This window comes from Schistocerca americana, chromosome 3 (assembly GCF_021461395.2).
Source record: "Schistocerca americana isolate TAMUIC-IGC-003095 chromosome 3, iqSchAmer2.1, whole genome shotgun sequence".
Taxonomy (NCBI): Eukaryota; Metazoa; Arthropoda; class Insecta; order Orthoptera; family Acrididae; genus Schistocerca; species Schistocerca americana.
Genome location: NC_060121.1, coordinates 430,514,680 through 430,537,732, shown reverse-complemented (window position 1 = coordinate 430,537,732; position 23,053 = coordinate 430,514,680). Strand labels below are relative to the sequence as shown.

The following is a 23,053-nucleotide window of genomic DNA, read 5'->3' as shown; positions in this document are numbered from 1 at the left end:
TTAATGTAAGTGCGAGGTAAGCCATTCCAAATGTGAAATGCTGGTACGATATTAACCGACATAACCGCCAGAATTTTGAGTGCAAGCATGCAAACGTGCATGCATTGTGTTGTAGTGGTGCCGTATGTCAGTTTGTGGGATGAAGTTCCGTGCCTTTTGTACTCGGCAAGTCAATACTGGGGCGGTTAGTGCTGTTTGTGGATGACGCTGGAGTTGGCATTCAACGATGTCTCATATGTTCTCGATTAGAGTCAGATATGGTGATTAGGTAAGCGCAACATATCAGCAGTCTGTTGGGCATACTGGGTTACAGCAACGATATGTGAGCGTCAACTCATCGGAAAACACCCTCTTTAACATTGTTTATGAATGGCAGCACAACAGGTGGAATCAAGAGATTTACGTACAAATTTGCAGTCAGGATGCTTGGGATAACCATCATTCGAAATCACGCTCCAGGCCATAACGCCAGCTATAGGTTCAGTATTTCTAGCCTTCAACTGGCCTCCTTCTAACCAATACACGACCATCACTGACACCGAGGTAGAACCAGCTTTCACCAGAAAATGCACCAGACGTCCAGCCTGCCCTCTACTGAGCTCTAGCTTGACACCACTGAAGTCGAAAATGGTGGTGGTTTGGATCAATCGAATGCAAGCTACGTGGCATTTGATTCGGAGCTTTCCTTGAAGTAAGCTATTTGTGTCTGTTCGCTGTCTCGTTGTCGTGCTAACAGCTGCTCAAATTACTGTTGCAGATCCGGTACGATGCACTAGAGCCAAACGCTGAATGCGACGGTCTTCCCTTTCGGGAGTGCTACGTGGTCTTCTTCCGACGTACATTCTTTTGACCACCTCTGTCATCAATCAGTGGCTGTAGTCCTGCACAATTTTTCTGGAATATCGCGGAAGGAACGTCCAATTTCTCGTAGTTCTATTACACCGCACCGCTCACCCTCAGTGAGGTGTTGATAACGGCGTCTTTGTCGAGTTAAAAGCATTATTGACTAACGTAACTCACCGCTCACGACCGTTACAGAGTCAGTTTGAAGCAAACCTGATTTACTTTCTCGTCGTGGCACTACTAGCGCTTCTCTTATGCAACTGGCACGAAACTGGAATAGACATGATCTTTCAGATGTAGAAACACATCTACCACCTTTCGTTTATGTATCGCAACTCCTTGTTGGTGTTGTTACTTTTTTTCCGTCAGTGTACACCGGGTCGTTGTAATTAAAGTACAGTTACTAACAAGGTCCATTGTGGGCTGTAATGATCGTGTGGTATCCGAACAGTAGATATGCTAATTTGTTACAGTGGAACCTATTTACGCAGCAAAAATATATTCCAGTTTTGGCCACCAAGTCCTAATCGGGCGCTGTACACTGCTTGCATGATGGTATGAAATCCACTCTGTCATAAGACAAGCCATAAGTGACTAGCAATCGAGAAGAGAGAGCGTGCGCTGTACCTGCGTGGAAGGTTCCTGAATGCTCTCTGGAAGACTGTAGATTAATGTGCGTATCACTTTCCTACGTCTAGGTAACCCATAAAATGCACATATCGATGGGAGGCAATGAAAACCTTGTGACTCCATCTGTCTGTGAAACCCTCGCAATTCCAGTAAACAGAAATTCCATTATAAATGAGATATTTGAAATCGAATGGCTTTCTCTAATATGTCAATGACTAGGCTTCAGCTTTCTAGTTGTACCTGTAGCAGCTTTATCTGTACGACTTTTGCATTATATTTTAAGAAACCGTTTTTTCTTCTCCTGTAAAATTTAACAAAATGGGGGTTACGAGGTTGTCATTGCCTACCACCGATATACTGGATAGCATCTACTCTTTGGCAATGTGACAAAGAAGTAATGACAAAATGCAGTCACAAGTTGCAAAACCAAATAGAAAATTGTGAGATATTCAATGTAAAGACAAACGCAAACACAAAACGCGACACTTACTGGAAAATCGCTGCTGGTGCGCGTGGCTGCAGCCGTGCACCGAACCGCAGCTCTTCAATGAACGAGACATGAGCCACTCTCGGGCGCTCGCCGGCAAATCGACACCTCCACATTTCAAGCGAACCCCGACTAGACTCCCCTTCACACTTTTTGCCACAGCGACAACTGAAAGGCTGTCTCTCTTTCTTCCTGCGTACAGTAAAAGTCCGCAGAATTTTCCATTCAGCATTTATTTTATTCTCTTTTAAAATAGCTTAAATGGGTAGAATACCGGGCCTCGCCTTACGACTTGCGGAAAAACATCTGGCCAACTAAATGCAGCTGGCTTCCCACGTTGTTAATGGGAACGTAGCGGTGCCCCTGCCTTTCCGCTAGCGTCTTCTGGAACACCTGTGGGTTTTGTTTAAATCTCTCAGTTCCTCTCGTGACTGCATTGGCTTTGAAAGGCACTTTTATAGCACTCTGGCTTACAGACACCCAAAGCGGCTTACTCTCGCGAGTGCTGCCCGTGAGAACTTCTGTTGGGAAACCTCTCGTAATTCCTCTATTGTCAACACACAGCCGAAGTCTTGCAAGTGCTTCCACGAACTGAGGAAAACAAGAGCTAATACGCCAGAATTCACGGTCTCGGCTTTTCCATTCAAGATGTTTACGAGAATACAACATAAAGTGACTATACACACTGACTGAAAATAAGTTCGTAACACCAGGAAGGATTTGTGCGGCATAAACGAATGTTAGTAGCCGTGTTTCCACATCTGAAACATGATGTCTGTTCCAGTTTCGCGCTAGTCGCGTAAGAATTGTGCCAGTAGCACCACTATGAGTAAGCAAACGGAGTCTGCTTTAAACTCAAGCTTTAACAGTCATGAAATTTCCTTACCTTTGACAATGAACGTGGTGAGTTGATGTTGGTCAAGAATGCCTTTAAGGAGACAAAGTCGCCATTATCAACTCCTCACTCAGTATGAAAGAGGCTTTGTAACATACCGCTATTACACCACCACTTTAATACTCAGATGTTCCTTCTGCGATACTGCAGAAAGACTTGGTAGGAACGTAATTACCTTAGATGGTTGCTAGGAACTGTTTTCACGAGAATGTATGGTCACAGAAAGACCGGGCTCCGGATGATCATGTGGCGCCACCTAGACTGAATACCATCGTATTCGGCGTATGGCTCTGATGCAACCTACTGCATCTGCAGCCGCAGTTTGGCATAACTTGGCACCGCAGTGACACAAAGAACTGTTGCAAATCGCTTACTTCAAGGATAGCTCTGAGGAAGACGCCCTGATGTGTTCCTCCCACTGACCTCAAACCACCACTATTTTCAACTTGAATGGTGTCTGACGAGAACGCACTGAAATAGAGGGTGGAGGGCTACTGTGTTTTCTGATGAAAACTGGTTCTGCCTCTATGGCACTGATGGCCGTGTGCTTCATATGAGGAGGTGTCTACGAGACATACTGGACCTACACCTTGAGCTATGGTCTGGGATACGATCTTATTTATGACTGTAGGAACACTCTCGTAACTATCCCAAGCAATCTGACGGCCACATTGCTCGTCAGCCTGATGATTCGACCTAGTTGTACTACCATTCATGAACCGCAATCCAGAGGGTATTTTAAAAATGGTTCAAATGGCTCTGAGCGCTATGGGACTTAACATATGAGGTCATCAGTCCCCTAGAACTTAGAACTACTTAAACCTAACTAACCTAAGGACATGACACACATCCATGCCCGAGGCAGGATTCGAACCTGCGACCGTAGCGGTCACGCGGTTCCAGACTGAAGCGCCTAGAACCGCGCGGCCACACCGGCCGGCGGGTATTTTAAAACAGGATAACACTCGCCCACATACCGTCGTTGCAACCCAACATGTTCTACAGAGTGCCGACATGTTGCCTTGGCCTGTTCGATTACTAGATCTGCGTCTAATCGAGCACATGCGTGACAAATGGTTCAAATGGCTCTGAGCACAATGGGACTGAACATCTGTGGTCATCAGTCCCCTAGAACTTAGAATTACTTAAACCTAACTAACCTAAGGACATCACACGCATCCATGCTCGAGGCAGGATTCGAACCGGCGACCGTAGCGCCTAGAACCGCTCAGCCACCATGGCCGGCACATGCGGGACATCATCGGACGACAACTCCAGCATCACCCACAAACAGCATTAACCGCCCCCGTGTTGGCCAACGAAGTGCAACACACATGGAATTCCATCCCACAAACGGACATCCGGCACCTTGCACGTTTGCATGCTTGCAGTCAACATTCTGGCGGTTACACCTTTTATTAGTGTAGTAGCATTTCACATTTACAATAATTTAGCTAGTGCTTACATTAACCTACGGTTTTGCAATTAGTCCTATGTATTCCCGTAATTTCAGTGCTCTTCATTAATTACTTGTTGCTGTTGGGATTTTATGTTCGTTTTTGCAGTTTTATGTTCGTTCTTCAGGAAACAGTCTAACTGCTTAAGTCTTTACAGCAGAACAGGCTAAACACTGCACTTCGCCACCCAAAGTGATGTTGAATTTGGACCTGTTACCTCGCAGACCTCTTTCTGTGTTTTCTTAATTCCCTCCCAAAATCTTGTCGAGGCCCAATACGACATTGGGATGAAAATGTTATGATCATGCGGCAAATATATCTCCGTGTTCTCTTTATTTTTTTAACCTTTTGCTAACTTCATTGAATATTACTCCTCTCAACACTTGGTTAAATTCAGCACAAGATCCATGCATGGTATTCTACCCGTGAATCTATGAAAACTAATTACGTATGTACTAAAAGTATTCGTGACAGCTAAGTAATCTTAAATATAGTCGTGGATCGCAACGTAATTAGAAGCTCGCGCTCAGATATGAGATATCGGTAAATTTAAGGTCATCCATTTCTTGATACAGGAACGGTTGTGTACAGGAGTGAAATGGCGATGGGGTCAGGTTGTGATTTTTCAGGTATCTGTTGTTGGAGGCAGTACAGAAAGGCTTGGATGTTAGACTAAGAAGGTACATATAGCGATGAAAGGAATATGAGGGCTACCAAATTCTCCAACAAATCACCAGAGAAATGGGGACCATGTCCTATAACTTTACTAAAATTCGGCTGTACACAGTTACGCACGGTGCTACAGACTACAAACCATACTGTAGCAGAACCCTTAGGTTCAAGTGCATGTCACAATGAGAGTGACATAAAAAACGTAGGTATATATGGACAGATGTGCGGTGGAAACCAATAACCATAGTCCAGAGGTACGTACCGTCAAGCTTTGCACGTCCTTTTTAGTGTGCAAACTTAACTGAAGGAAATACTCACACATGGTGGTACCGCTGTAAGCAGTCGGTCATCTGAGATTGTAACTCGTCTGCTCACTAGGCACTTGAGCTCTCGAGCTCTGCCATGCTTGGCGTTTAAAGGCCCCTATACACGGCATTTGCGACTGTTTGCTTACAGATGAGATGTGACTGCGCCGGTTTTTACCTCCAATTCGCAATCAGTGTGCGTAAAATAAACGGTTTCTCGGTACGTATGAAGTCTTTATGGACTGACGAAAGCGGTTTGTAATGTCTCTACCTTAGTTAAAAGACCTACAGCTAATATTCATATTTGCAGTCCTTCAATATTCGGACATTACGAAGTTGAGCATCAGTGAGAAGTTACAATAAGGTATCTCACATGACGGACGACATCAAAGAAAATTGGTAAATGTGGGACTGAATAGGATTCTATAATTAGAACATTGACATTACAGCAGCCGTTTAAAAACAAACAAGTGTGCCGATAAAACTGATTTTCAAAATTAAAACTGTTTGATAATATATTACCGTTACTATCGGAAATAACAGACAATGCCTTAAATTTATAATGATTCAGTGGGTATAGCTACGAAATTCCTGGGCATCTCTCTCAAGACGAAGATAAAAACAAGAAGAAATATTAGAGTTTTTTCACCTGACAAAACAAATGTTTCATATTCGTACAGGTGATTTTTTCCACTCTGTTCGAACTCTAGGGACTGATCGATGAGGGGCTACGGAACAAAAACGGTCTAAAGAACTTACGTGCGGAAGTGCATGGTTTCCATGCTAGAGACCATTTATTCAATTATACTTTCTTACAGAGACTGCGGTCTAATACGTGCTGTAGCATGCAGCCTCAGTTACAGTAGGAATGGTTTCCTGCTGGGGGATGGTGCTGTTCCTCATACTTCATGCTTAAGCGCCCTATACTGCCATAGTAATTGCTAATGTGTCGGATTCACTTCTCTTGCAGACTCACCCTGTAAAGGATGTGATACAGCGTTGTACACAATGTTCCCGCATTCGAATCGAGAGCTTGCCGACGTTGTGTTAACTTACAGAAAGGCAACTGCTAATGGGCGGCGGGCAGCAAGGTTTTATCAGGAGACCTATTCCCGCCGACAACAACCACAGCGTTCAATATTTACAACAGTGTTTCGCCATTTATCTGAGACAGGGTCGTTTCAGGATGCAGGAAATCAAGAAGGACGTACCTGAAATGTTAGGACACCAGACTTGGAGCAACATATGTTAACACTGTGGAATGCAACCGCCGTGTAAGTAACAGGTAGTTGCCCCGCCAGTACAGGGTAAGTTAGACGATCGTGTGGAACATTCTCCATGACAACTGTTACTTCCCTGATCACTTGCACCGTGTGCAGGGCTTTCTAGCGACAGATTTTCCACATCGGGAGCAAATTTGTACCTGGTTCCTTCACTAGGCTACCACGATTCCGAGGATTGTGTCAGCCATTCTATTCACAAATGAGGCCGCCTTTACGCGGAATGGTATCTTCAACATTCATAAAATTCATCTGTGGGATAGTATGCCGATCACCCATGGTATAGTGACAGCGAATCATCAGCATAGGTGCTGCCGGAATGTGTGGGCCGGGGTAGTTAGTGACAGTGTTCTGGGATCAGTCTGCCGTCCAAGTCAGCTAGCAGGCCAAAACTAACGGCGTTTCTTGCGGGTGACTTTGCCTCCCCTGCTGGAAGAAGCGCTATTGATGTTTCGAAGGGTTTGGATGCAGCCTGGCCGATGTGAGCGTGTGACAGAGAATATGTTTCGTCGCGTACACGGACGAGTTGAGGCAAATTGAAACCATTTTCAACACATACTGTATCTGTGGCTGCATGGTACAGCGCATATTAGACCGCAGTCTCTGTAACAATGTATGATTGAATAAATGATCTCTAGCATGGAAACCATGCATTTCCGGTCATAAGTTCATTAGAACTTTTTTGTTCAGTATCCTCTCATCGATCAATCGCTAGAGTTGGTACACGGTGGAAAAAATATTACCCTATATATATATATATATATATATATATATATATATATATATATATATATATATATATATATATATATATATATATTGAAGTGCGGCCGGTTGGTGTGGCCCAGCGGTTCTAGGCGCTTCAGTCTGGAACCGCGTGACCGCTACGGTCGCAGGTTCGAATCCTGCATCAGGCATGGATGTGTGTGATGTCCTTAGGTTAGTTAGGTTTAAGTAGTTCTAAGTTCTAGGGGACTGATGACGTCAGATGTTAAGTCCCATAGTGCTCAGAGCCATTTGAACCTGTTTTTTGAAGCGCTAATGCAACTGATACTCTCGATCCATATTCAGTACTCATTAGATTGATCATTCCATTCAGAAGATCATGTAACTCTTCTTCACTTTAACTTAAAATAGCAATGTCATTAGCGACTCGTAGCATTGATATCCTTTCACTTTGAAGTTTAATTCCACTCCTGAACCTTTCTTTTATTTGCATCATTGCTTCTACTATGCAGCGATTGAACAGTAGGGGCGAAAGTCTACAGCCCTGTCTTACACCCTTTTTAATCCGAGCACTTCGTTCTGGGTCGTCCACTCTTATTATTCCCTCTTGGCTTTTTACATACTGTATATTACCCGTCTCTCTCTATAGCTTACCCCTATTTCTCTCACAATTTCGAAAATCTTGCACCATTTTTCATTGTCGAACGCTTTTTCCAAGTCGGCAAATCCTATGAACGTGTCTTGATATTTCTTTAGTCTTGCTTCCATTATCAACAGAAACGTGACAATTGCCTCTATTGTGCCTTTACCATTTCTAAAGCGAAATCGATCGTCCTGTAACACATTCCCAGTTTTCTTTTCATTTTTCTGTATATTATTCTTGTCAGCAACATGGATATGCGAGCTTTTAAGCTGATTCTATGATAATTCTTGCACTTGTCACCTCTCGCAGTCTTCGGAAATGTGTGGATCATATTTTTCCGAAAGTACGATGGTATGTCGCCAGACTCATACATTCTGCACATCAACGTGAATAATCATTTTGTTGCTACTTCTCCCATGATTTTAGAAATTCTGATGGAATGTTATCTGTCCCTTCTGCCTTATTTGTTCTTAAGTCCTCCAAAGCTCTTTTAAATTCTGATTCTAATACTGGATCCCCTATATCTTCTAAATCGACTCCTGTTTCATCTTCAATTACATCAGACAAATCTTCCCCCTCATTGACGCTTTCAGTGTGTTGCCATGTTGACCCAAAGACATCATCAGTTACGATTGCAGTGGGCACGGTATCATCGAGATTCGCCAGTGGAATCTTGTCCGCTGGTCGGTTGAATCACGCGTTTCTTGTTACACCAGGTTGACGGTCGTGCACAGATATTCAGGATGTCCTCTACTCGAAACAAGCAGCCCGTCACGGATGGAGGTTGAGAGTGCCAGTATAACGCTATGATGCGCTGTCACATGCGTCATCGTGGGATCTGCGGAAGTAATCGAAGCCATTAAGACAGCTGTGGACAATATGAACACAATTTTGGACACCCGGCATCCCTTCGCCCTTGATTTATTCTCCACCGGAGATGGAATTTTCCACGAGGATACCTAGCACTGTCACAAGGCCGCCACTGTGCTGCCGTGGTTCGAGGGACACAATAGCGACCTCACGCTATAACAAAAAGGAAAGAATAGTTGAACAATTCATTTGTTTAGCAGGAGAGACAGAAAACAAACCCAAGGTAAACATTAAGGACTTCTGAAAATAAATTTGTTGGTACTAATGTGCGAATTACAGGATGACTCGAAAATCCGCTAAGGTTTGAAAATTTAATACTTCATGGAATAACGTAAGTAGCGAGATAAAAATTGAAACACGTGCTTGAAATGATGTGGAATTTATATAAAACAAAACAAAGTGCACAAAATGAACAACAGATTCCGCTTCATATGACGCAGGAGGAATAACACAGATCTGCGACATAGTTTCACATTTATTGATTTTTATATTGTTTTCAACGCTGATTTCGGGAAAAATAGTGAAAAAATTCCATCACGTACAGTTATTTCACAAACTGCTTGTCTAGTTTTAGCTTTTTACGATATTTCAGAGCTCTGGCAGTTTGAATTTTGGTTTTTAGGATCTCCATAAACTAGATACACGTAAAATACAGAGTAATTAGGAGAAACGACCAGTATTTTCATGTCCGTGCCTGTTTGTCGCGCTGCTCCTTCCCCCGCCATCACCAAGCTGTGAGCTTCTGCTATTGTCCTTCAGTTCACAGTACCTCTTCACTCTGTGCTGTTCACGTGTAGTTGTTACTAGTGCTTTAAAGTAGTGACTGACTCCTTGTGTTGTGAAGTTCTTTTATGGACAACGGACAATGGCTGCCAGAGGATGTTTAAACTCGCCAGATTGTTTCTGCTACATTTGTGGTAGCTATGCCGTTAAAAAGCAACAAAGAAACATTTCCGATTTTTTTGAAAAAGTATATTTCGCCTATTTTGGTATAAAGTTAGGCGATCAAGATAAGCCTTGGGCCCCACACAAAGTCTGTTGAGTGTGTGTTGAAGAACTGAGGCAATGGTTTCAACGTAAAAAGCAATCCTTAAGTTTTGGAATACCGATGGTTTGGAGGGAGCCCAAAAATCAAAGTGATGACTGTTATTTTTGTTCTTGCAACGTATGAGGTCTCAATTTTAGAAACAAAAAGGATATTTCTTACCCTAACATTCAATAAGCAATGCGCTCTGTTCCTCATGGCCCTGAAGTATCAATACCCTCTCCTTCAGATTCTCTGGATGATGTAGAAGATCACGAGCCATTGGCTCAGTAAGGTGATAGTGGAGAAGACAGAGATTGCTACGATCCTGGCACAACCGATCCCATTCCATTCTCACAATCTGAACTGAACTATTTAGTTATAGACCTAGGTCTTCGTAAAGAATCGGCAGAGGTTTTAGGATCTAGATTGAAAAATAAACGTTTGTTGGCTCCGGGTAAATCCTTTTCTAGGTATCAATCGACGGAAAAGGAGTTTGTATCTTTCTTCTCTCAAAAAGGTGACCTGGTGTTTTGCAGTGATATTCCTGGAATTATGGTACGTTTCAAAATAGAATATGCTCCTGATGACTGGAGAGTTTTTATTTATTCTTCAAAAAGAAGCTTTCAAGCAGTACTTCTACATAATGGCAAGAAGTATGCTTCTATACCAGTTGGACACCCGGTTCACTTAAAATAATGTTACGAAAACCTTGAACTGGTTTTAGGAAAACTCTGCTATTCAGACCATAAATGGACACTATGTGGTGGTTTAAAATTGATTTCAATGCTGCTTGATCAACAAAGTGGCTATACAAAGTTCCGTAGCTTTATCTGTGAATGGGACAGTAGAGACACAAAGCAACATTACATAAAAAAAGCTTGACCGTTGAGAAAAACCTCACAGGTAGGGGTTAAAAATGTTGAGAGGAAAAGCCATGTGGATCCCAAAAAGATCTTACTTCCACCACTTCACATTAAGTTGGGGCTGATGAAACAATTTGTGAAGGCATTGCCAAAAGAAGGGGAGTGTTTCAGATATTTACATGGACAGTTTCCTGGTTTATCCGAGGCAAAGCTAAAGGAAGGAATCTTTCTAGGGCCAGACATTAGAAAACTAATGACAGATCCCAACTTTGTGGACAAAATGGAAACAAAAGAAAAGGCAGCACGGACATCTTTCAATGTAGTTGTTACGGGTTCCTAGGAAACAAAAGAGATCCAAACTACAAGACAATTCTCGCAGACATGCTCGACAACTTTAAGAAGCTGGGCTGTAACATGAGCACGAAAGTTCATTTTCTCTACTCACATCTTGACTACTTCCATGAAAACCTTGGTGATGTAAGTGAAGAGCAGGGCGAAAGATTCTACCAAGACATCAAAGAAACGGAAAGAAAATGTCAAGGAAGATGGAACATCAGCTTGATAGCAGACTACGGCTGGATGATAAAAAGAGATGATCCTCAACGAGTCCACAGCCGGAAAAGCAATAAAAGAAGCTTCGACAGAAAGCGAAAGCGTTATTATAGGACTTATGAGCTTAAAGATAAATGGAAGTGTACTGGAAATGTAGTTTAGAACATGATATATAAATAAAATAAAATTTTAACTTTGGAAAAATGTAATAAATTGCTTAAATTTTGTTATTATACCGAAAATATTCCCTTTTTTGTGAGAAAACCTGACGTGATTGAAAAAGAAAATAGATTGCATTTTTGAATCAGCGCTGAAAAGTACATAAAAATCAGTTATCAAATTTCAAACAACTTTCCAAAAATATTTTTTGCACACGTGTGTAATTTGCATAACAGTTGATGTTTAGCAAAGAAAAATGTCCAGCATGTCGGCCTCTCTTTATCAGCAGCACCCGTAGTCGATGGACAGCATTGTGAACACCACTGTTCGCTTATCAGTAGCTGTGGCGAGAAACTGCCATCAGACGCTGTCCTAACATCACTAATGAGGTCGGGCGATTGCAGTAGACATGTGACTTCATGTAACGCACAATCAGTAATCAGATGGACTGAGGTCTGGGGCCAGGCAGGCCGTCATGACGGGAGTGGTGGCTCTGCAAGCGATCCTCACCAACATGTGTGCGCAAGAGATTTTGCACACGTATAGCAATACAGGGTGGAGGGCACACCCTACATAAAAGTCGTGCCTCCCATCACGTGTTTATTAGCCAGGCTATGGATGATGAGAATCTGCAACGTATAGCCATACCTAGCATCCATCACGCTGAAGTCTTATGACCGATTCTCATGCGGCTTCACTGACAAGTTGTAGTCCAACCTCATCTGTGGGCCGGTTTTTGCACTCGTTTTTGGTTTAAATAAGACGCCATTCATTTCCGTCATGTGTCAACTTCATTGTTGAAACCTATCGGGAGCGAAAAGCAATTGAGACTGAAGATGCGACGCGGTGGCAAAAAGAATTAACTTGGAGCAATTATGTTCAAGTTATTTGCCGCGTATTTAAAACTTTGCACAACATGCAGATATAATCACCTTTTAAGTCAGTAAACGTTACTAACTGAGCGTATTTGTAGCTTAAAAGGAATACTTTGCACAACATCCAGATACACCGCAATCATCATGTAAGTCAGTAAACGTCACTAAATGCGGGCACGTCAGATGGTACCCACTTGGCTACCACTGCGTGTGCGCACGGTTTACGGACACCGATCAAAGGGGATGTGTGCGGGTCGAGAGTTGGTGTGGTATCAGCGATTTCTGATCCGTTGCGATACCACGCATGCAGGCACCCAGAGATAAAAACAATGGACAGACGCGCTGACGCCAGAGATAATGTCGCAGCGTCGGTCGACAACAGATGCGCTGTCTGCGATCACTACTAAATTAATATCCTTTGGCCGCATCTGCTAGCGAGGCTATCCCTGACTGCCACACGGGTTCGATGTTCACAGTCGCTTCATAGCCACGTTCCCTGTATTTCTTCTAATGGTAACTAGTATACAGTTACCTTCAAGAATTTTGCTATCCATATGTAGGTAGCATTGTGACAATTCACAGATTATTTAACTTTTGTTTTCATGTTTAATTCATTTTGCTTAGAAATCAAGGTTCGATTCGCCGTACTACCAAGGATTTCTCCTTGATGTAGGGTCTGGTATGGGATGCACTCAGCCTCATGAGGCCAACTGAGGAGCTATTTCTACCGATTACAAGCGGTACAAAGGTACAGAAACCCGACAACGATCAGGAGTGTGGCGTGCTTACCACATTCCCCTACATAATGCATCAATGACGCCTTTGGCAAGGGATGCCACTGCGGTCGGTTGGACCCGATAGGGCCTCTAGGACCAAAACGCGGAGCTTTACCTTTTACCTGTTTAGTTCATGAATAATAAGAGACTCGGAGCATTACGTTTTACAAGTATCTATTTGAGTACTACTCTCCATGGAGTATAACAATTGAGACGTTTCACAGAAAGGAGTATGCAATAGTAGTCAAACTCCTCAAGCATCTCCTTAGTAGCATTTGACTGGCGAGTCACCACGTTAATTTGTGCAGAACTGACTTTATACCAATACATTCCAGATAGCGTTGTTGACTGTCATGAGACCGAACATAGTTACAGGTTTGTAAAATTTATTCTTTTTTTCGGGTGATAAGTCTTTTGTACCAAACTCTTCATCTTACAGTAACACTTGGATTCACCTGCCTCTGTTACTATACATCTGAATCCCTGTCTTCACTTACAATTTTTAGTCGCTGCGGTTCCACTTAATACACAGGAAATAAGTTCCTTGATGTTTTAACACAAGTTCTCTCAGTCTGTCTCTTCTTTTTGTCAATGTTTTCCACAAGTTCGTCTCCTCGGCAACTCTAGGGAAAGCTCTTGATCTCTTATCAACCCACCAATTTTCAAACGTCATCTTCAAGAACTACATTTCAAACGCTTTGATTTTCGTCTTTTCGGATATCCTCCACGTTAATGACTCATTTCCATTCATTTTCTGTGCTCCAAACGTACGCTCTCAGGAATCTCTTCGACAAATTGAGGCCAAATTTTGAGTCTTAGTAGATTTCACTTGGCCAGGAATGCTCTCTTTTTTAGTGTTGGTCTACTTTTTATGTCCTTGTTACTGGGTACGTCACGTGATGCTTTGCTCCCATGGTAGCAGAATTCTTTCACATTCTCTAATACGTGGTCTCCAGTTTTAGCATAAATTTTATTGGTAATCTCATTTTTTCCTACACCTCAGTACGTCCGTGTTTCCTACGTTTATTCTCAATCCGTAACGTACATTCATTAGACTGTTCATTCAAATAAAGAGGTTCTGTAATTATTCTTCACTTTCACTGAGGATAGCAATGTCATCAGCTAATCTTATCATTGATAGTCTTTCACTTTGAATTTTAAAGCCATTCCTGGACCTTTCTTTTATTTCCAGTATTGTTTTATCGATGTATACATTGAGCAGCAGAACTGATAGAGTGCGTCCTTGTCTTATACCCATTTTAATCCGAGCACATTTTACTGTGCCCCCTCGGTTCTTGTACATACTGCAGTAGTGCTACAGCTTACACCGACTTTCCTGACAATTTCAACATCTTGCAACATTTCATTGTCTTAAAGTTTTCTATAGTTTGGAAAATTATGTGAATATCTTGCTTTTTCTTTAGACTTGGTTGATCTTAGGAAGAACGTATTGTATGAGGATCTATTTTTAATTTTTAACTCATCATTATTTTGTGTCTTAATCCACAGGAAGGAGTCAGCAGACCAGGAGGGAAAAGTAATAACTCTTGAATCTATTAACTGTTCAGTAACACAAGTCGGAAGCAGAATCACTGGATCCTAAATTAGGCAAACGTATTCGGTTTTTAAGTAGTGTCTCATCTTATGTAAATGAAATATTTCTCTATCGCCATGGTTAACTTCGCAGCGATTTTTGTCAAAGCCACACTGAATTATCACCTAGAGATGTGGGTCTCATTCTCACGTTTCCAAAACTTCTTTCATTTGCAATCGTTCTAATATGGGCTACAAATTATTAACAGGAGTTCTCCTTACAGTAGATCTGAAGATTGTAGATGTAACTAAGCGACACTCTATTGGCGTGTTCAGTCAGTCAAACTGACGGTTGATTAGAAATGAATATTAATAACAATCAGTCGAGTATTCGTAAGATGTGATGCCGTCGGGTGAAATTCGTAATGGTATCGATCACCACAAAATATAACTGCAACTCGGTGACTACCGTTTTCGATTAAACAGCAGAATCCTCAGATCATGTTTACTAAATAGTAACTACCTATGTACACTGTTGGCCACAACAATTTCGTTGCTAGGGGTAACTCATTAATATTTACCCACAAGTGTTCTGTACGCGGTCTACTTTACGGATGCCCCACACTTTCCTACAATACTGCCAACAAAGCGAAGTAGATCATTCACCTTCCCTACAACGGACCTCACGTAACCGTTCCATTTCATGTCGCTCTGCAACGCTACCCCCTGATATTTATCCGACGGTACTGTGCCAAACAACGAACAAGTAATACTGTGTTCAGACATAACACTATATTAATTGCCACTCATATGCATTGACTTACACTTTTCTGCGTTTAGAGCAAGCTGACATTCATCGCTACAAATTAAAGTTCCTCCCTAGTCGTCTAGTCACTCTGTATTCTCCTACAGTCAGCCAACGGCCACATTTTACCGTACACTGCAGTGTCTTGATCAAACAGTCGCAGATTGGTGCTCATCCTATCCGTCAGATCATTTATGTATATAAAGGACAAGAGTGGTCTTATCAAAATTTCTGTAGGTCATTCCTGACGATGCTCATTTCTCCGACGAGCACTCGCCGTCCAAGACGGGGTACCGGGCCCTCTTAAAGCCTTGAGCCACTCACATATCCAAGAAGTTATTCCATACGATCAGAACTTCGATAAAAGCCTGTAGTGTGGCATTTGGTCAAATACTTTCGGGAATTACATGAGTATCGAATCTACCCGTTGTCCTTCATTCAGCGTTCGCTGGATATCGTCCGGGGAAAGAGCAAGCTGAATTTGACACTATCGATGATTTCCAAATTGGTGTTGATTCGTGGATACAAACTTCTAGATCTCAAGGAAATTTATTATATTCAAAATTACAACGCGATCAAGAATTCTGTAGCTAATCTTAGCTTGTGTAGTACGCGGAATGAAGATGCGTTAGAACAAACACGTTTCAATGCCTCATAACAGTCTGTAGCTGAAGTTTCAGTGCTAAATATTTGACAGAAAATCTTGTTAGTAATGGATTAACTTCGTAGTAGCGATACTTTCAGCTCTCTGAAACGGCTGCTTAGCTTATTCACATACCGAGCTGCCCCGATTAGTTTCAAAACTGCCACATTACAGGCCACAGTTTATATCGCTGCGAGATGGCGTCCTGTATCTGTCTGCCAAGTACGCAGTTTTAAATAGGCCTGCTTATTTTCCAGAGCCCAGAATCGAGAGAGATGGCTGAGGGAGGTACGACGTTCTGCCGCTGATTTCACTACCAAACGCAATTTTAGACGTGAGGTGGGCCACGCGAAACAAATGTAAAGCGGCGGTATCATACACAACAGGAAGAGAGCTGAGTCAGCCCAAAAAGTGCTCGGTTTACACCAGCTCCTTTCCACATTAAACAAAATGTCAATATTATTCAATAGCTCCCGAGAAGGACTGTAATCAAAGTAACCTGTCAAGGTCACTTGCATCCAGAATTATTGTCGTGCTAGACCTAAAGTAGCAGTTTCGAAGTGGTGGGAGGTATTTACGGTAGTGGGGCATGCCTAGAAGTAGCAGGAGAAAATCCATTGTACTCTACGAATGTGCGTCAATGTTCTGGGGTAGCTTCCTGCATTGTCTTATGGAGTGTGGATATGTTGACATTACTAATGCGATTCGTCCGTCCCTCAGTGGCGAGTCCACTGCTGCAGTCGAGAACGCCAAACTAAGTGCCATCATCGAGTCTTACCAACGGTTTCTTTTGCTATCATCAGCTGTAAAATCACGTACAGCACTATTCATATGCCGTAAGGTATGTATGAATCACTACATTCAGACTACCGAATGAATGGCAATGAATAATTTGGTAAATGCAACTGATGCGACTGAGCATGTGGTCGACCAACTAGCCATAAAACATTTATTGTATGAATCATAATAACAGCTTTTTTTTAATAATTTGCTTGCTTGTGTTATATTGACGATACTAGGTGACTGGAGCCGCTATTTTGTAAACCTTAAAAACGAATGGATTGGTAGCAAATAATTTAGCTGTGATGTCTATTTTGGAATCACCTGTTTTTATTGCTGATGTTTTCTGTGAGACGTATTTTTGGTTACAACATATACGACTGCTTAGCTCAACGACAAATAAAAGTCCTGCATTAAGATTGTCATCATTATATCCCCAGAGAAATCCACAAACAGCAATTTTTCTGGATAACTCATCGAAATGAAACTGTCAGCGATATCAAAATAAATTCAGATAAGATGATAACAATGATAGATATAATAATCAATCAATTCCTTCAGCTGAGGGGTGAGTCTGAGATATTACGTGGCTTCTAACAGTAGCAGCAATCATTCAGTATTATTTTATGTTGGGCGCTGCCGTATGTTTACTCCTCTTTGTTGTTGCTTTATCTCTGAATGTACTCTGACGATTAAACCACATCCCCCTATTTTTAATAATCTTAAAGAAACGATCAAACCATTTATTTCCATTATTTTTTCCTTTTTAGGATACATTAATCGAGTCTTGCGGCATTACAAGTTAGACCCTAACATTAGTATATCTGTATGCTTTGAGCAGTGCCTTTTGGTAAAAATTACTGCCATCCCCACGAAAACCACCTATTCATGATAACGCGGTGTGATGAACACAGACGTTGGCACCGATTAGATTTTTATCCAAAAGATGCTGTTACTATCTTTGTCTGAAACAAAAGCACCCCGAAGGAATTATCCGAATGGATAATACGGTCTCAATTCGAAGCGGGACTCATCGCTGAAGACAATTCTTCTTCAGGCAATGAGATTCCAGGCCCTGATGACCAGGCAAGACGTGTCTGGAGACCGTCCAGACGTCGGTGGAATACTAACCTGACTCTCGCCTGCCATACTCCCCAACAGTGAGGAGTGATGGGATGAGATGCAATATCTTTTCATAACAGGATCCGTTGGTTGTCATACGAGGCGCCGTTAAAGTACAGCAGTACTTCGACGATATTCTTCGCCCAAAGTTGTTGCCCCTCATGGCAAGCCATCCTGGGCTTGTATTTCAGCAAGATAATGCCCTTTCTCGGGACTGCTGCGGTCGCAGGTTCGAATCCTGCCTCGGTCATGGGTGTGTGTGATGTCCTTAGGTTAGTTAGGATTAAGTAGTTCTAAGTTCTAGGGGACTTATGACCTAAGATGTTGAGTCCCATAGTGCTCAGAGCCATTTAATGCCCTTTCTCACACGGCGAGAGTTTCTACTGCTTGTCTTCGTGCTTGTCGAACATTACCTTGTTCAGCAAAGTCGCCAGATCTCTCCTTAACAGAGAACGTTTGGAGCATTACGGACAGGGCCCTCCAACCACCTCGGGTTTTTGACGCTGCTTGCATAACGTTTAGAGGAGGACCAACGCGCTACTGTCTTGCTCTATTCGTGACGCTTTTACTCTTGAATAAATCATCCAATTTTTCTGAAATTGTAACTATTGGTTTGTCTATACACGCACGTTACATTATCCGATTTCTGTCCAGTTAGGATAATTCCTTCATGGTGCGTCTTTTTTGTGTCGGTTAGACCGTCAGTGAGAGAGCACTTCGATTTCCTGCTGCTAATAAGGCGAGTACACCGTTCGCTTGTTACACATTTTTATGAGCTTCAAACAGGTACAACTTATTTTCAGTTATCTGGGTAGTTACTATTTTATTTTTGTAATTTCTTGCGTGTTTGAGTGCCTACTAGACACAACCTTTTATTTTAATAACAGTGTAGTGTACAGTATCGCCGTTGCTATCGACCCTCGTATCGTACAGGCTTTTGTTTGTTTGGTTAGAACAGCTCATTGTCGGTTAGACCGTCAGTGAGAGAGCACTTCGATTTCCTGCTGCTAATAAGGCGAGTACACCGTTCGCTTGTTACACATTTTTACGAGCTTCAAACAGGTACAACTTATTTTCAGTTATCTGGGTAGTTACTATTTTATTTTTGTAATTTCTTGCGTGTTTGAGTGCCTACTAGACACAACCTTTTATTTTAATAACAGTGTAGTGTACAGTATCGCCGTTGCTATCGACCCTCGTATCGTACAGGCTTTTGTTTGTTTGGTTAGAACAGCTCAGTGTCGGTTAGACCGTCAGTGAGAGAGCACTTCGATTTCCTGCTGCTAATAAGGCGAGTACACCGTTCGCTTGTTACACATTTTTACGAGCTTCAAACAGGTACAACTTATTTTCAGTTATCTGGGTAGTTACTATTTTATTTTTGTAATTTCTTGCGTGTTTGAGTGCCTACTAGACACAACCTTTTATTTTAATAACAGTGTAGTGTACAGTATCGCCGTTGCTATCGACCCTCGTATCGTACAGGCTTTTGTTTGTTTGGTTAGAAGAGCTCAGTGTCGGTTAGACCGTCAGTGAGAGAGCACTTCGATTTCCTCCTGCTAATAAGGCGAGTACACCGTTCGCTTGTAGGGTAAACATAGTCATGTGTAGGGACTGTGGTTGTTGTGAGCGGACGCAAGGAGAATTGGCCACTCTTCGGGGGCAGGTGGAGGCTTTGTCTGTTAGGCTCATCGAGCTCGAGGCGCAGGCGTCGGCTCGTAGTGGCGTTGGGGCAACTGTGGTGAGACCTATGCCTACTTCGGTGGCCTTGGAATCGCATGGAACCCCTGATGTCGCTGCGTCTTCCGGCAGTGAGCATCTTACCGGTCAGCCATCACTCCAGGGTGAATGGCGGACAGTGGTGGGCTCGCGCGTGCCTGGCCGAAAGGCGAAGGTGGGATCTGGCCGCGTGGCAGCTGCCTTACCCCTTTCCAACAGGTACGGGGTGCTTCCTAGTGGTGATGACATCGTTTCCGAGCCACCACAGGATGCCTCGCCTGTTGGGCCAGTGGCCGATTCTCCGGCAAGGTCCCGACAGTCACAGAGGGCGGGCCTATTAGTTATAGGGAGCTCCAACGTTAGGCGGGTTATGGAGCCCCTTAGGAAAATAGCGGGTAGGTCGGGGAAGAATGCCAGTGTGCACTCGGTGTGCTTGCCGGGGGGTCTCGTCCGTAATGTGGAGGAGGCCCTTCCGGCAGCTATTGAACGCACTGGGTGTGACCGGCTGCAGATAGTAGCACATGTCGGAACGAATGACGCCTGCCGCTTGGGTTCTGAGGCCATCCTTGGTTCCTTCCGGCGGCTGGCTGATTTGGTGAAGACAACCAGCATCGCACGCGGAGTGCAAGCTGAGCTTAATATCTGCAGCATAGTGCCCAGAGTCGATCGCGGTCCTCTGGTTTGGAGACGTGTGGAGGGTCTAAACCAGAGGCTCAGACGACTCTGCGACTATAATGGTTGCAAATTCATCGACCTCCGTTATTGGGTGGAGAACTGTAGGGCCCCCCTAGACAGGTCAGGCGTGCACTACACACCGGAAGCAGCTACTAGGGTAGCAGAGTACGTGTGGCGTGCACACGGGGGTTTTTTAGGTTAGAGGGACCCCCCCTTGGGCGAAACGATAAAATACCTGACGGCTTACCAGAGAGGACATTATCATCGTTGATAAAGAACGTCCGTCCTCAGAGACCAAAAGCAGGAAAAGTCAACGTAATATTGGTAAACTGCAGGAGTATCCAGGGCAAGGTTCCTGAATTAGTATCTCTTATTGAAGGAAATAGTGCGCATATAGTATTAGGAACGGAAAGTTGGTTAAAACCGGAAGTGAATAGTAACGAAATCCTAGACACAGAATGGAATATATACCGCAAGGATAGGATAAACGCCAATGGTGGAGGAGTATTTATAGCAGTAAAGAATTCAATAATATCCAGTGAAGTTATTAGCGAATGCGAATGTGAAATAATCTGGGTTAAGTTAAGTATCAAAGGTGGGTCAGATATGATAGTTGGATGCTTCTATAGACCACCTGCATCAGCAACCGTAGTAGTTGAGCGCCTCAGAGAGAACCTGCAGAACGTCGTGAAGAAGTTTCGTGATCATACTATTGTAATAGGGGGAGACTTCAATCTACCAGGTATAGAATGGGATAGTCACACAATCAGAACTGGAGCCAGGGACAGAGACTCTTGTGACATTATCCTGACTGCCTTGTCCGAGAATTACTTCGAGCAGATAGTTAGAGAACCAACTCGTGAAGCTAACGTTTTAGACCTCATAGCAACAAATAGACCGGAACTTTTCGACTCCGTGAATGTAGAAGGGGGTATCAGTGATCATAAGTCAGTGGTTGCATCAATGACTACAAGTGTAATAAGAAATGCCAAGAAAGGAAGGAAAATATATTTGCTTAACAAGAGTGATAGGGCACAAATCGCAGAATATCTGAGTGACCACCATCAAACGTTCATTTCTGAGGAAGAGGATGTGGAACAAAAATGGAAAAAATTCAGAAACATCGTCCAGTACGCCTTAGATAAGTTCGTACCGACTAAGGTCCAAAGCGAGGGGAAAGATCCACCGTGGTATAACAATCATGTACGAAAGGTACTACGGAAACAAAGAAAGCTTCATCATAGGTTTAAGAGTAGTCGAATCATAGCTGATAAGGAAAAGCTGAACGAAGCGAAAAAAAGCGTAAAGAGAGCAATGAGAGAAGCATTCAACGAATTCGAACATAAAACATTGGCAAACAATCTAAACAAGAACCCTAAAAAGTTTTGGTCATATGTAAAATCGGTAAGCGGATCTAAATCCCCTATTCAGTCACTCGTTGACCACGATGGCACCGAAACAGAGGACGACCGAAGAAAGGCAGAAATACTGAATTCAGTGTTCCGAAACTGTTTCACTGCGGAAAATCGTAACACGGTCCCTGACTTCAGCCGTCGCACGGACGCCAAAATGGAAAATATTGAAATAAACGATATCGGAATTGAAAAACAACTGCTATCACTTAGTAGCGGAAAAGCATCCGGACCAGACGAGATACCCTTAAGATTCTACAGTGATTATGCTAAAGAACTTGCCCCCTTTCTATCAGCAATTTATCGTAGATCCCTGGAAGAACGTAAAGTACCTAGCGACTGGAAGAAAGCGCAGGTCGTTCCCATTTTCAAGAAGGGTCATAAATCAGATGCGAATAATTATAGGCCTATTTCGCTTACGTCAATCTGTTGTAGAATAATGGAACATGTTTTGTGTTCTCGTATTATGACGTTCTTAGATAATACAAATCTCCTTCATCATAACCAACATGGATTCCGCAAACAGAGATCATGTGAAACTCAGCTCGCCCTATTTGCCCAAGAAATTCACAGTGCCGTAGACACTGGCGAGCAGATTGATGCCGTATTCCTGGACTTCAGGAAGGCATTTGATACGGTTCCGCACTTACGTTTAGTGAAAAAAATACGAGCTTACGGAATATCGGACCAGGTTTGTGATTGGATTCAGGATTTCCTAGAAGAAAGAACACAACATGTCATTCTTAACGGTTCAAAATCTGCAGATGTAGAGGTAATTTCGGGAGTACCGCAGGGAAGCGTGATAGGACCTTTATTGTTTACAATATACATAAATGACTTAGTTGACAACATCGGTAGCTCCGTGAGGCTATTTGCAGATGACACGGTTGTCTACAAGAAAGTAGCAACATCAGAAGACTCGTACGTACTCCAGGAGGACCTGCAGAGGATTAATGCATGGTGCGACAGCTGGCAGCTTTCCCTAAACGTAGATAAATGTAATTTAATGCTCATACATAGGGGCAGAAATCCATTCCAGTACGATTATGCCATAGGTGGTAAATCATTGGAAGCGGTAACGACCGTAAAATACTTAGGAGTTACTATCCGGAGCGATCTGAAGTGGAATGATCACATAAAACAAATAGTGGGAAAAGCAGGCGCCAGGTTGAGATTCATAGGAAGAATTCTAAGAAAATGTGACTCATCGACGAAAGAAGTAGCTTACAAAACGCTTGTTCGTCCGATTCTTGAGTATTGCTCATCAGTATGGGACCCTTACCAGGTTGGATTAATAGAAGAGA

At 42.9% G+C, this 23,053-nt stretch overlaps 1 protein-coding gene across 1 annotated transcript in view; it reads left to right on the top strand.

Annotated features, from left to right (window-relative positions):
• Positions 1-23,053, top strand: part of LOC124607197 (diuretic hormone receptor-like) — a 575,756-nt gene that overhangs the window by 390,253 nt on the left and 162,450 nt on the right. The gene's annotated exons all lie outside the window — the stretch shown is intronic.